The sequence below is a fragment of the Mustela nivalis genome, assembly GCF_964662115.1.
Source record: "Mustela nivalis genome assembly, chromosome: 17".
Classification (NCBI taxonomy): Eukaryota; Metazoa; Chordata; class Mammalia; order Carnivora; family Mustelidae; genus Mustela; species Mustela nivalis.
This window is the reverse complement of record NC_139036.1, coordinates 12354237-12367818: the sequence shown is the minus strand read 5'-3', so window position 1 is coordinate 12367818 and position 13582 is coordinate 12354237. Positions and strand designations below refer to the sequence as shown.

General features: G+C 42.4%; 1 protein-coding gene and 1 pseudogene across 2 annotated transcripts in view; one reads left to right on the top strand and one right to left on the bottom strand.

Moving 5' to 3' along the window:
* Nucleotides 1–4920: 4920 nt before the first annotated feature.
* The window catches only part of LOC309852221 (aspartoacylase-like), a 15346-nt pseudogene continuing 6684 nt past the window's right edge, over nucleotides 4921–13582 (bottom strand). Inside the window, exons 3-4 of the transcript XR_014316596.1 lie at nucleotides 9892–10032; nucleotides 4921–6401 (exon numbers count right to left, since the gene is read on the bottom strand). The product of XR_014316596.1 is annotated as an aspartoacylase-like (transcript). The remainder of the gene's footprint in view (nucleotides 6402–9891; nucleotides 10033–13582) is intronic.
* LOC309851081 (spermatogenesis-associated protein 22-like) overlaps nucleotides 12762–13582 on the top strand; it is a 27111-nt gene continuing 26290 nt past the window's right edge. Inside the window, exon 1 of the mRNA XM_082705853.1 lies at nucleotides 12762–12832. The gene's annotated coding sequence lies outside the window, so the exon portion shown is untranslated. The remainder of the gene's footprint in view (nucleotides 12833–13582) is intronic.

Sequence of the window (13582 nt, the reverse complement as noted above, 5' to 3'; positions counted from 1 at the left end):
GCTGCTGTGACCTGGGTGGAAGAGCTTGGCTCTTGTCCTCGCTCTGGCCCTGCGGTCATGCATGCCTCCCAGCTGGGAGCGGGGCTTCTTCTGATACAGAAACAGCAGCTGCTCTGTTTCCATGGTCTTAAATCTCAGAGGTTACTATTATATATCAGTACTTCTTATTGGAGGAATTTAACCAAATACCCAGAATGCTCTGGTATTAAGTGTTTTTGTTAACTGTGAATTTTGAGGCTGAAGAGAGAGAGTGTGAGAAAGGAGTGTTTGCCAAAACATAGGGCTTCTTTTCAAAGCCTCATCCTCTGATTTTTCTCCCCCTGAAATTACACAGAGTCAGTCTGAGGCAGAGGTGAAGTGGGAATGGAAGACTTCTTCCAGATTACTGGAACTTAAACAACTATAAAATCTGCTCTGCCTTGGGAATCCGGTCAGGATTCATGTGAGAGTTTTTAGAGGCGGGATTATCAAGGTATTGACCACGAGTTTAAATTTTAAAGGGCGTAAAAATAAATTTGGCCTTTTAGACAACTTGGCAATTGGCTAGTGAAACTGGCAAACTGAGGAGTGTGAGCCAAGCACTCTGGGCCACTCTGGGCCCTTCTCTCCACTCTGGGCTGCTCTGTGTGCCAGCTTCCCTGGGTGAGTGGACACTTGGCCTTTGTGTCCCTGATGAGCCGGGGATGAGAGAGGTGGGGTGGGTCTAGGATGAGCCTGAGGCCTGCACACTTCGCTGCAGCCCCCGTACTCCCAGCTGAAGCTGACCAGGGCTCTAAGCCGTGGTGCTCAGATCAAGCTCTAGTGTGAGCAGGGGTAGCAGGGATGAGGTCTGTTCTCTGGAAACAGATGATTGAGGGAGAAGGGTTGTCCTGGAGGCAGGAAGAGCACCTGTGTTCCCGATGGGCAGAAACAGTGCCAAAGGAAATTTCAAGGACAAAGATTTTGGTTCCGTCCAGTCTAGCAAATGCTCCAGATATTGGGAGATGTTTAAGCAGAACTCATTAGGCATGTTGTTAAGGATCACAGTCAGATGGACTGTGAGGTCCTTTTAGCCTGGAGGTCAGCATCCCGTGTCTGGAGTTCCCTACTTGTGAATATCCAGAGCAGATGTCCTGGTCTGAAGGGCAGCCATTGGGATCCATGGTGCCATGATCTGGGAACTCCAGGATTGTTTTGATTTGGATAGGAATGGATGAAGTTGCACAGCTCTCCATTTCCCACTTGAACAAGGACTGCGGGGTGAGGCGAATGGAAATCAATAATGGGACCTTCTTCCTCTCACGCATCTGAAGAGCTGTTATCTGTGGATCTGGATGGAATTTGTTGGCGGGGCATTGTCTGTACCGTATTCATCCCTGAAAGACTTTCAGCCAAGGTCATCCGAGTCTGGGTGGGCTTACCAAGGCGAAAGGAAGCAATGAGTCAAAGATCATTGGTTTGAAAGAATCAGTTCCCTTATTTTATACCTGGAAACTAAAGACCAGAAAAGAAAGTGGACTTGCTTAAAGCCATACAGCCATGTGGGAAGTCACATCAGAACTGCTGGAGCCAGAGTGCTCTGGCTCCTGGGCCACAGGTTTCTCCCAGGACAGTTTCAACATAGTTATTCAGTAATATTGAGCCTGCCTTCAGGGGCCTAAGGGATTTTGCTCAGATGATTCATGTTGACAGTCTACATTGTCCCAGTGATCCCCAGGACAGGTTTAAAACTCAAGTGTGCACACAGGTGTGCACAAACCATATACACACACACACACACACACACACACACACACCCCACATCACACCGAATCCACTGGCATATCAGGACTTCTTAAAACTTCAGGATTTACATTTCAGTAATTTAAGGGATAGGCATTTTTCCAGGGATGGAATCCCCCATGCTCAGATAATGGTTTTGGCTAGGAGTTTTCCTTTGGCTAAACTGCCTCAGGGGGAATCTTTTATTCTACACATTATGTGATGAATGCACCTGGAATAAAAATGCTGCTTACCTTCCTCTCTGGGATGTAGCAGAAGGTGTGAATTACTGTGAAGTAATTAAGCTCTTAGAAGGCTCCTGCCTGAGAGAGCCCAGTATTATTGAAGTTCCTTTCCTTCCTCAAGGCCTGGTTTAACTGTGTCCTTTTGCTCTGGGCGGGGCCCAGGTGGATGGTCCTTATTCCTGGCCTGTAAGCCATACTTGAGTTTTGCACTGATTTACATGTTTATACTGTGATCTTGGTTCCAAACATAGAATTAACAGCTTGTTCTTATTGAATGTGCCTAATCCTTGTCAATTTTAATCCACATACTTGTTCTTAGTGTTGTGTGTGTGTGAAAATCTGTGTTTAATTAAGAAATCATAAATAGAGTAAGAACATTTTAGTGCCATTGAAGAAATGCTTTCATGATTTCTAATAAATATTTATTTTGCCTTGCTATGATTGTAGTTTATCTTTTATCTTACGTATGCTACTATGAAGTCCAACTAGGAATCCTAGAGTGTTGCTTAATTTAAGGCAAAAGGAAAGACCTGAAATACTGATCTCAACTCAGGGACAGAGTCAGCACACTGTGAGACAGGTCACCTTGGAACAGCATTTACATCTCACAGTGTATTGATGTCCAATACTCTAGCTGAACCATGCAACAACTCTAGAACCAGTTTGAGTAAAGAGGGACTAAGGGAGTTGAAATGACATGCCCAAAGTATCACAGCCAGAAAATGTCAGCGGTTCAGGCTTTCATGACCCCCAAGCAGTGCTCTGTCTACCATGTCCTGCTGCCTATCAATTTATTTAGTGTGGCTATAAAACCATGGCTCCACGTAGAGATCAGAAAGTATAAATCCCTTCTGTCCACTTCACAGGACCTTTGTGAGGAGGTACTGATATTACTATCATTACTGGCCAACTCATATGTAAAGTCATTTGTAAAATTCTCTTGTTATTTCATAAGGATGGCAGTTTTTAACTTGAATGCCAAGACACTGCTGTGTCTTGATGGGTTGCAGAACTTGCAAACAATTTATTAATCAGTGATCAGCTGCATTTGGGTAGATTATTAACTTAATCCAAATAACTCCTAGAGCAGCATCCTTCACTGGGACGTGTCTTCTTGAATGGCAAAGAAATGGGAATTGTACGTAATCTACATCCTAACTCAAATAAGCTTCAGTTTCTAATCTAGGAATGTGCTGTCCATGGGAATGTTCTGGGTGGACTGATAGAAACAGGGTGGAAACCCCGCTTAATAGGATATATTCTGGGAGTGGGATGTCTAGGGCAATGGATATGAACAGTTTTATGGTTCTCAACATTGTACAAAGTTACCTTCCAAAAGGTGTTTTGCAACTTAAGCCTTTAGGATGATATATTTCCTATTTATAAAGCTTTTCCTGTCACACTGGTTTTCTTAATAACACAGTGTTATAGGTTTGATGAGTGTTATATCCCCATTTAACAAGTGGAGAAACGGAGACTTGGAGAGACATGGAATGATATGTAAAGGTCACAATGTTTTTTTCTTGGGCCATGGGTCCAGGTTCTCTGAGGTTTACTAGTTAGTGCTAGTCCGTCGTGCTAGCCTAGCCTGGGTCACATTTAAGAATACTTCTTATCCAGGAAAAGGGAGTGTGTGGGTGGGAGGGGTTTCTAGAAGAGGGAGCAATGTGGGCAAAGACCTTAAGGTGCTAGGGAGCCTGATGCAGCTGGAGGAATCTGTGGGGCCAATCTGCTGGGAACAAAGGGACAAGTGACATGAAATAGGGCTGGAGAGGTAGGCAGAGGCCAGAGAACATAGGACATGTTCAGCTTTCATATCAAGCTTAGAGGAAGCTACTAAGACTTTACAGAGAGGAATGATGAAATCTGAACATTCCTCTGTTTTTGCGATGGGGTTGCAGGCTTAAAAGGGTATGTGTTCTCCCCGCCATCCTGTGGGACACAGTAATGTCTGAAGAGTGTACAATGAAGTGAATTCCAATTGAGAGTGATGGGCATACTCGGGGAGTGGCTGGGAGAGAAGGAAAGAAGGCCAGGACCTTGGTGGGATATGAAGACACTTCAGTAGAGAAGGGATGTTTAAGCACACTCAGGCGACTAAACGCTACTGGGCACTTACAGATTGCAGACACTGGAAGAGATATCGGTAAAGTCTTCAAGATGGGATGAAAGCAGAGGGGGGCAAAGGGGCAGGCCAAAAAGCCTTTAAGATGAAAGGAGAGTTAAGGGGCATTTTGAAGGAAGAGGAGGAATTAGCTAGAGTGAGGGCCGACGGGGGTGAGGGGTAGAGGAAGGAGGGAGAGAATTCTGAGTGCAAGGACCCGTCTGTGTGAGGGCGGACAGGAACAGAACAATGTGAAACGGGCTAGAACAGAGAGGACCTGAAAGACATCTAGAGAGGTTGTGGGGGAGAGAACAATACATCATAAAAGGCCTCTTGTATTAGGAATTTGAACTTGAATAACTTGTTATTCTGTGTTGGGCACTGTGCTGCGTACTTGTCTGTATCAGCTCACTTATCCTCTATAATAATTCCGAGAGAGGGACACTATTATGATCACCCCCATTTTACAAATGCAAAAACTGAGTGCGCACACTGTTAGAAATAATCAAAACAGAACAAAACTGAAAGTGGCTAAAACCAAACAGCACTATGCTTCAGATTTTGAAAAAATCACATCGAATTTAGAAACTCTGAATTCAGTAAATACTGAGTCAGAATAAATAAGACTTTGCATTGGTAAAATTTTATAGGTGACTAAAATTTGATGGAAGAGTTAAAGGACTCTCGTCAACATTTACATCTGGAAAAAACTGACCCAGAAAAACTGGACTCGGACATAAAACAGAAGGCATTTTCACAGTGGGGGAAGGAAGATTGGTAAAACTTGTTATGTATGAAAGCTCGTTGATAAATTGAATTTTTACTTCAGAATTCAGAAGGAAGAGAGTTTATTTCAATACAAATCATTTTGCCAAAGTACAAAAATATTGGTGCTGAAAAATTTAGAAACAGTTTACTTGCACTTTATAAAACACTGAATATGAAACTGAAATTGGCTTAATGGGGTTTGCTCTGGAAGAATGAGATATCTTTGTTTCCAATAATATTAGTATGGTTTTGGTACATATATTTGCAACCATAAACATGGGTTCATTTGGGTCCAAATCATAGGATAAAAACTCTTTTTAACTTGGCTGTGGGGGCCTAAGAGAGGAGACAGGCGCAGTTCCTGTAGGGGCTGGAGGGAGAGGGAGAACTTTGAGGAGAAAAATCAAGAGAGGAGAGGGATTTGGGCACTTCAGTCATGGGCGCTTTCTTGAAAGAACGCATTTGATCAGAGACATGAGTTTGGGTCACATTTCCACTAGGGTCCACTGCCCTCTGCTATTTCTGTCTTCACCACCTATGCTGTAGGAGCCCTAAGACTTCCTCACGTGTTGGCTGGGGACAAAGGCAAGTGCATTCCTTCAAACTGAGAAGGGACAGTTGGAGGAGTATGCCTCTTCCAGATTTTCCCAAGTTTGGGAAGGGATGTTAGCTTCCCAAGGGGCTTGTGAGATGTCTGGAGGAGGCTCCCCACTCCCGGAGGTCAGCGCGGAACAAGCAACCATGTGAGAGCAGCGATGCTGTGTGGGGGTTACTGTCTTTCTGTGGACAGAGGTCCATTCAGTTTCTAATCAGCCCTCATTTCTTGTTCACATTTCATCTTCAAAAGAGCAATTAAAAACCTCCTATGTATATCACAACTATTGGTAAACTTTACAGATGGGATACTTAATATATTATCATTAATTCAAATGTGAAAAATTTAAAAATAGCCAAGTCTGCATCATTAGTTTCTAGTAGCATTTATACATTATTGAAAACACGTTTAATTCTATGCTCAAATTAATAACTTTTTAAGATAATATCCATTTCAATTTTGAAATGTGAATTTAAAGGTGGTTTTATTCAGAATCTTAAACTATCCAAGTGTAATATATAAGGAGCTATGCAGAAATAAGAAATGCACCTCTTTGAATAAGCTCCCTATGCAATATGATACTTTTAAAGATACTCATAATTCATTCATTCAGAAAATCTGCCTCAATGCCCACTGTGTGCAAGGCACTGGACTAGGTGCTACAGGTATGAAGCTGAAGAAGGCACGATCCGGCCCTTCAAGAGCTTACAGACTGGTAGAGATACTGTACACAGGGGGTTAGAAGTGATTCCTAATGTAAAGAGGAGCGAATACTCTTTGCACTGAGTGTTAGTTTGGTTGTCTTTGCGAAAGCTTCTCTCTTTTCATAATATGCAGCTTCATTTACAAACACTGGGTACACAGTATCGTCTCCGCCCAATGGAATTATCTGTCCGTCAAGAGTTAAAAACACAGGATCCCCAGGGTGCAGCGGTTTCCAGTCTTGATCCTCTCAGGAAAAAATTAAAATAACATAAGTTACATTTGATTTTTTCCCTTGTTTTTAAAGGTTTAAGCTGGGCTCTAGACAGCTAACAGATTGCAGCACCGTATAAATAAGGAGATACCGGACAGATGTGTTAGGAAGCACACCATGATCTCACTAAACTGAGGCCGAACCATTACTTTGGGCTGCAGTTTTAGGAGTTCGCATTTAATTTTTATAACTGATACATATAATTAGAGTTTGCCTCAATACCAAGTTTGTCTTGAATGTTGCCAAGGAGATTTAGAGTATGAAAGGACAGAAATAACATGTGTCTCTCTAAGTGTATATTCTACCTGTTCAGCAAAATTTAGGAAATACCATTAAGACCCTTCAGTATGCTGGACATTATACTGCTGGGGATGTGAAAATGGTACCATTGTGCCTGCCTGCGAAAGGATTCTACTTGGATGGGCTTCGAGCACAGACAGTGGGGGTGGGCTGGGCAAATCTAGGATAAGGTGAGCGTATTCCGTGGTAAAAACTGAGTTATCTGAAATGTCCCACACCAGGGATCTGGACCTCTGAGCCCTCAAACCCCAATGCTGTCACACCACAGGAACCCTAAGCCAGTTCTTCCCAAACTTTGACATGTTTGCAGGTGGTGTATGGATTTTGTTAAAATGCAGATTTTAAAACTACAGATACATAAAACTACAATTTCAAGGGTGGGGCCCAGGTGCCATTAATTTAAAAACAGTTATTTCAAAATCTACAGAGAGTAAAACTTACTCATTTTTATGCACTGTTCTATGTGTTGGGATGTATACAGTAGAGAGTCAGGTTAGCACAGAATGTGGAATGAAGGTGCATGATTCCATCACCCCCTTCCCTCACTTCACTATTTAGAGTTCCCTGCTGGCTGGTTTTGTTTTTCAAAGCCCCAGGTGACTCTGTGGGACAGCGTGTGAAAAGTTGCTCTGGACCAGTGATTTGCAGCCAGAGATGTGCCTCTGGAACAAGTGACACAGCTGCTTTGCCACACCTGCAAGTGATGCTAAGGTCAGGCAGGGCTACCCAGACTGGAGCCAGGGGAAAATCACCTGGTGAGCCTAACTGATATCCGGTGCCCACCTTGATGAATTTAATCAGAATCTCCGAGGATGGGACCTGGGAATCAAGATTTTTCAAAGCTCCTCAGGTGATTCTACTGTGGCCTAAGTTTTGTTTTGTTTAAGATTTTATTTATTTATTTGACAGAGAGAGAAAGCACTGGGGGAGCAGCAGGCAGAGGGAGAAGCAGACTCCCAACTGAGCAGGGAACCTGACATGGCACTCGATCCCAGAAGTCTGAGATCAAGACCTTAGCCGAAGGCAGAGACGCTCAACCCACTGGGTCGCCCAGGAACGCCTCCTGTGGTCTAAGTTTGAGAAGCACTGTGTTGATGCTTTTGTAATGGGCTCCCAGAATTTGGGGGTACACACTTGAGGTCACTCCAGCAAACATCCTGATTAAGAACCATCACTCTTAGCATAAAACCTGGACTGTGTCTCTAGCTCCAGGACCTACTGTCCTCTCTGTTCACCCCCTACTCTACACTGACACTGGTCTTGCTGGTCGTCAAACACTCCAAGTTTCTTCCAGCCCCAGGGCCTTTGGACTTGTTTTTCATGTGGTTGACTTCTCGTGGTCCATAATCCAGCTTCAATGCCGTCATCTCAGAGATGGCTCTTTCAGACCATTTCATCTAATAGGAACCATCTGCTAGCCTCTATTATTCTGTTTGTTTCTTTTATAGTACTCATTACAATTTGAAATGAACTGGCTTATGTATTGTTTACTTATTCATGGTGTGTTTTCCCTTGCTTGGTATGGACGCTCCGTGGGGGACTTTGTCTATCTTGAATCTCAGGGCCCAGAATAGGCTTAGTCATTCAAATATATTTTCTGCAATAATTAATGAATCACTTTTCCTTGTAGGATACAGAGCCATCAGAGAACAACACTAACCTTCCTTTCAACACCTACCACTAACCCTGTTTGTTAACTATTCTCTGCCTCACTTCTCGGCTTCCCCATGATGATTTTTGTACTATTCAAGGATCCCCGAGGAATAAAAGTTCTTTAAAAAATCCTGTGTTGTAGTCAGTTAGGACATCAACATCTTGGCCTCTGTTTCTGGACTTGCTATTTTTGTTATCTGTAGGACTTCCTCTTTCTCCCTCACTCTTTATTTTTCTTTCCTTTAAATCACTGCCCAAGGTTCCTTCTGCTGTCTACCTGGATCACACAAAGGCACTCAGCACAATTTGTTCCAATTATTTGTATTTTGGGGCAGGCTACTTTTTAAGTTGTAAGTCTGGATGACTAGTATTAGGGTCATTAAATAGGAATCTGAACTGGATCAGTGGTTCTCCACTTGATTACTCAGGCCAACAAGATCAGATTATCTGAGTGGGATCCTGGCATCATTATTTTTCAAAAGCTCTCAAGACAATGTGTAGCCAGAGCTGAAAGCCCCACATTAGGTAATCCACCAGGTCTCCTCCATCTCTGATGTCTAAGGGTGAGTAGGGTACTCACAATGGGAATGGACGTTTTAGCTTTTTGGAATCTTTGTTCCTCCTTTTTTCTACCTTTTTCTTGCCTATCCCAGCTTTCAACTCTCTGAAGAGCCTTTTTTCCCCCTTAACTATGCCATAATTGATCAAGCCAGACAAGGAACAGATACTAGGGTTCTGAGGAGAGTGAAGAATGTGGCCGAAAACATTGCGAAGGAAGAAATTTGAATGCTTTGCTCTAACTTATTCAGTACGGAGTGCAGGGAGGTGGCAGCAATGTGATCAAACTGCAAAGAACATTAGTTCTAGATCTGCCACGGAGAGCTACAGACTGTGGGGAAGATCTAACTTCTGAGCCTCTGTTTTCTTTAAAAAAATTTTTTTGAATGTAGTTGACACACAGCGTTATACTAGTTTTAGGAGCACAGCATAGTTTATACTTTATACTATGCCTACCCCAAGCGTAGCTACTATCTGTCAGAGTACAATGCTATTACAACAGCATCGACCATATTCCCTGTGTTCTGCCTTTTACCCTGTGACTTATCCATTCCGTAAGTGGAAGGCTGTGTGAACCTGTTTTCTTAAGTTAAAACAGATACACTGATTCCTGCCCATTGCACTTGGGCAGGAATTTCACCTTCCCTGAGAGGCCTTGCCTGACCCCTTCCTCCCTACATCATTATTCTGTTATAGCATCTGGTTATCTTGATTTCTAAACCACAGTTTAGCATTTAGTATATCTGGTTTGTAAATACCACAAAAGTATTTGTGTACCCCCAGAGCCAGCACGGATCTACTCAGTAAATATGTACTGAATGAAGGTTTGAATACCCTACCTATACTGTAGGGTTTTTGAGAACAGGATGTAAAATGGTTTATAAACTATAAAGTTCTATCGGAAGGTGGAGCATCATTATTTTGAATACTTTAAAGAAACAGCAAATGTTACCTGCAGTTTAGGGTGGATAATAGCAGCAATATCTCCATTTTCATTCCTGGGATAATCAACTTTTTCCATTATTTTATAGACTTCAATAGCACATGGAGGAAATTCTTTCCCTATGGTGAAAACAATATGTATATTTGACGACTAAAAATGCCTCTTTTTTTTTTTTAAAGATTTTATTTATTTATTTGACAGACAGAGATCACAAGTAGGCAGGCAGGCAGAGAGTAGAGGAAGCAGGCTCCCTGCTGAGCAGAGAGCCTGATGCGGGGCTCGATCCCAGGACCGTGGCTGGGATCATGACCTGAGCTGAAGGCAGAGGCTTTAACCCACTGAGCCACCTAGCCACCCCCTAAAAATGCCTCTTGGAAAAAAAAGGAAAAACAACAACAACCAAAAAATGAAGACAGTTACAAGAACCTACCATTTTAGTTAAGGATATTCATAAACAACATCTGACCAAAAGAAGTTCTCCAACTACTCCTATTGGTATATTGTCCATAAAGACACTAATGGATAGAAGTAGATAACAGGACTTGAGAAGCCAGTGTGGGAGAAAAAGGGCCCGGGATGGAAGTCAAGACACCCAGGCTTTAATCCAGCTGTGTAATCTTGAGCAAGAAACTTAACTTCTTGAGGGTCACTTTCTTCACCTGTCAAATGCAGATTTTGAATGATCTAATCTTGGAGGTTCCTTCCAGCTTTGACATTCTCTGATCACACAACCTCAGGAGGACTTCCAGCAGGTCAGATGACTTCAGCATTGAGGCCCTTCTTTTAAATAGTACTGTGAGACACAGGGAAACAGGCAACCTGCCAACAGTGGGGTCCTCCTTCCAAAGATGCAGCAACATCAAACAGCCCAGAAACTTGGAAAAGAAGTAGTGTACACGTATACCAGGCAACCCTGAGTAAACAGGATGAAGTTTCATCCAACATAGGGCTCAGAGTGCACTATGGTTGCAACTCAAAGAAAAACCTTCTTTTGTCTTTAGAGCAGAAAGTGCAGCCAGGGTTGGAAGGTGGTAACCTGTGATCATTTCTGTATCAGTTAGTTTTTGCTGCTTAACACACAATGGTTAACACACCATTCCAAACGCAATGGTGTCATACAAGGACCTTCAATTTAGTCATGACTCTGTGGGTTGTTTGAGCAGTTTGTCTGGTTTAGGCTGGCTTGCTGATTTCTTTTTTTTTTTTTAAAGATTTTATTTATTTATTTGACAGACAGAGATCACAAGTAGGCAGAGAGGCAGGCAGAGAGAGAGAGATAGGAGGAAGCAGGCTCTCTGCTGAGCAGAGAGCCCGATGTGGGGCTTGATCCCAGGACCCTGGGATCATGACCTAAGCCAAAGGCAGAGGCTTTAGCCCACTGAGCCACCCAGGCACCCCATGGCTTGCTGATTTCTGACTGGCTTGCTCATGTGTTTGTGGCAAGCTGGCAGGTCAGCTGGGGGCTGGATGATCTAAGATGGTCTTACTCTCATGTCTGGCATTCGACAGGCCTATTGGCTAGAGCTAGGGTGTCTGAGTTCTCTGCCTCATAATCTCCCATTATTTAAGAGACTAGGCCAGGCTGATCCACATACTGGCAAGGGGAGCAAGAGAGCAACCCCCAGAGGGCAAGTCCCTTTCAAATTTCTTCTGTGGCACAAAACATGTAAGATTCAGGAGGTAGGGAAATAGACTTCATTTCTTGGTAGAAGGATCTAAAAAAGCACATTGTAAGAACATGGATGCAGAGAAGGAAAGAATTTGTGGCCATTTTTACAATCTACCCCACCTTTCAGGGGAAGATGGAAGCTTATCAGGTGTCCTCTCTTTAAAGCAGAAGGTCCATTGGGAGTAAAGGAAAAAGTGGTAAAAATAAAGTAGCATGTTTTTGCTACTTTGAATCTCAGAGTCTGAAGGAGGCTCAAATGCCTAACTTCATCAGTGCTTGAGTATTCTCCATCTCTTTCTGGCCCACTGGTGGTCATCTTAGTCTAGCTCGGACAGCTTCACAAAGTGTGGCCAGTGTTGTTAATTAGAAATTTATGTCTGTAGGTAACTCTATCCCCCTGATTCTACTCTGCCCTCAGTCACAGAAAACAAGTCTAATTGCTTTCCAATATAACACTTCTAAAACTCCAATATAAAGTCTTCTTTTGCTGATCTAAATGCTCTTATTCACTACTCCTATGTGGTCACATTCATGAGGTTCTATGTGAAGGTACTTTGTAAACTCAAGTTCTGTGTGTGTCTCAGGGATTACTCTTATTTTGGTTTTCAAACCTTTTAGCATTCTTAATTTACTCCTTGGCTAACCACTAATATGGACTCAGAATTTATTCACAGTTCCCCAAGTGGTGTTTATTCAATGCAGGAGAGAGAACATCACCTCCTGGATTTTTTTTTTTTAACATAAAAGCAAACTTTGTACCTGTAATGTATTTAACTTAAAGCATTTGCTTCAGACAATTGTTAAAGATTGTCAGAACTTTTTGGATCTACCTTCTGACCCCAAATATTTTCCTGAAAGCTTCCTGCCACCTTTCATTTATATATAAGCATGTCACATCTATCTTTATCCAACTTACTGACAATTTTGAGTAGCACAGGGTCAAGGACGGAGCTCTTCTGCACATTTCTAGAGATTTTTCTCTAGGTGGTTGGTTATCTCTTTGTCAGAATTCTTTGGGTAATTGTGCTCTTTCCATGTTAGTTAAAAATCCACCAAACTAAAAAGTTATAGTGGTTTAACATTTCTGAACTGTAGAATCTTTTCCTCAAGTGAAATGTTACATGGAAGAGCAATAAAACAGTCGAACTACTCTGGAGCAACTGTCCTTGAACTGTCCCAGAGCGACTGGGCGGCTAGGAGACTCCCACCCCTGGAGTCGGATTCTGTGGACTCTGATTTGGAAACCATGTTTCTTCGCTCAGGTTTGTGGCCTTCTACCTGGTACATCATTTCTTAATGTACTGCAGTCCCACACTTATTATTGGAAGGGTGTCTTGTAAATTAGTGGTGACCTTCCCAATATCAGGTCCATTCAATGCTATTGACCCTGTCCTCAGACAGAGGTGGTAAAAATCTGATTTTCAGTCTTTATGACTTTGGAGTCAAAGGATTCGTAAGCAGAAAAGAAATTCCTGTGATTGAAGTAGGATGCACAATCTGACATTAAGGCATTATATCCCCCACGACACTGAACTATTATTCTCCAGGCTTGTCACTATAATGACCAACTCCACAATAGTTTCAATTCAGCCTTCTGGAATAGTTATTTCCATAGGATTTTATCTCTCTTTCTTTTAGGAATATTTAAAAATTTAAAAAAAATTTTTAAAGATTTTATTTATTTATTTATCGCTTCTCGGCATTTTGGCTAAGATCAAGTGAAGATTTTATTTATTTATTTGACAGACAGAGATCACAAGTACGCAGAGAGGCAGGCAGAGAGAGGGGGGTGGGAGGCAGGCGCCCCGCCAAGCAGAGAGCCTGATGCAGGGCTCGATCCCAGGACCCTGGGATCATGACCTGAGCTGAAGGCAGAGGCTTTAACCCACTGAGCCACCTAGGTGCCCCAAAAGTTTTTCAAATTTTATTAAGTTTTTAAAATTTTAATTCCAGGATAATTAATATACAGTGTTATATTAGTTTCAGGTCTCTTTGGTTTTAATTATACTTTATTTTTAAATTTTAAAGAAA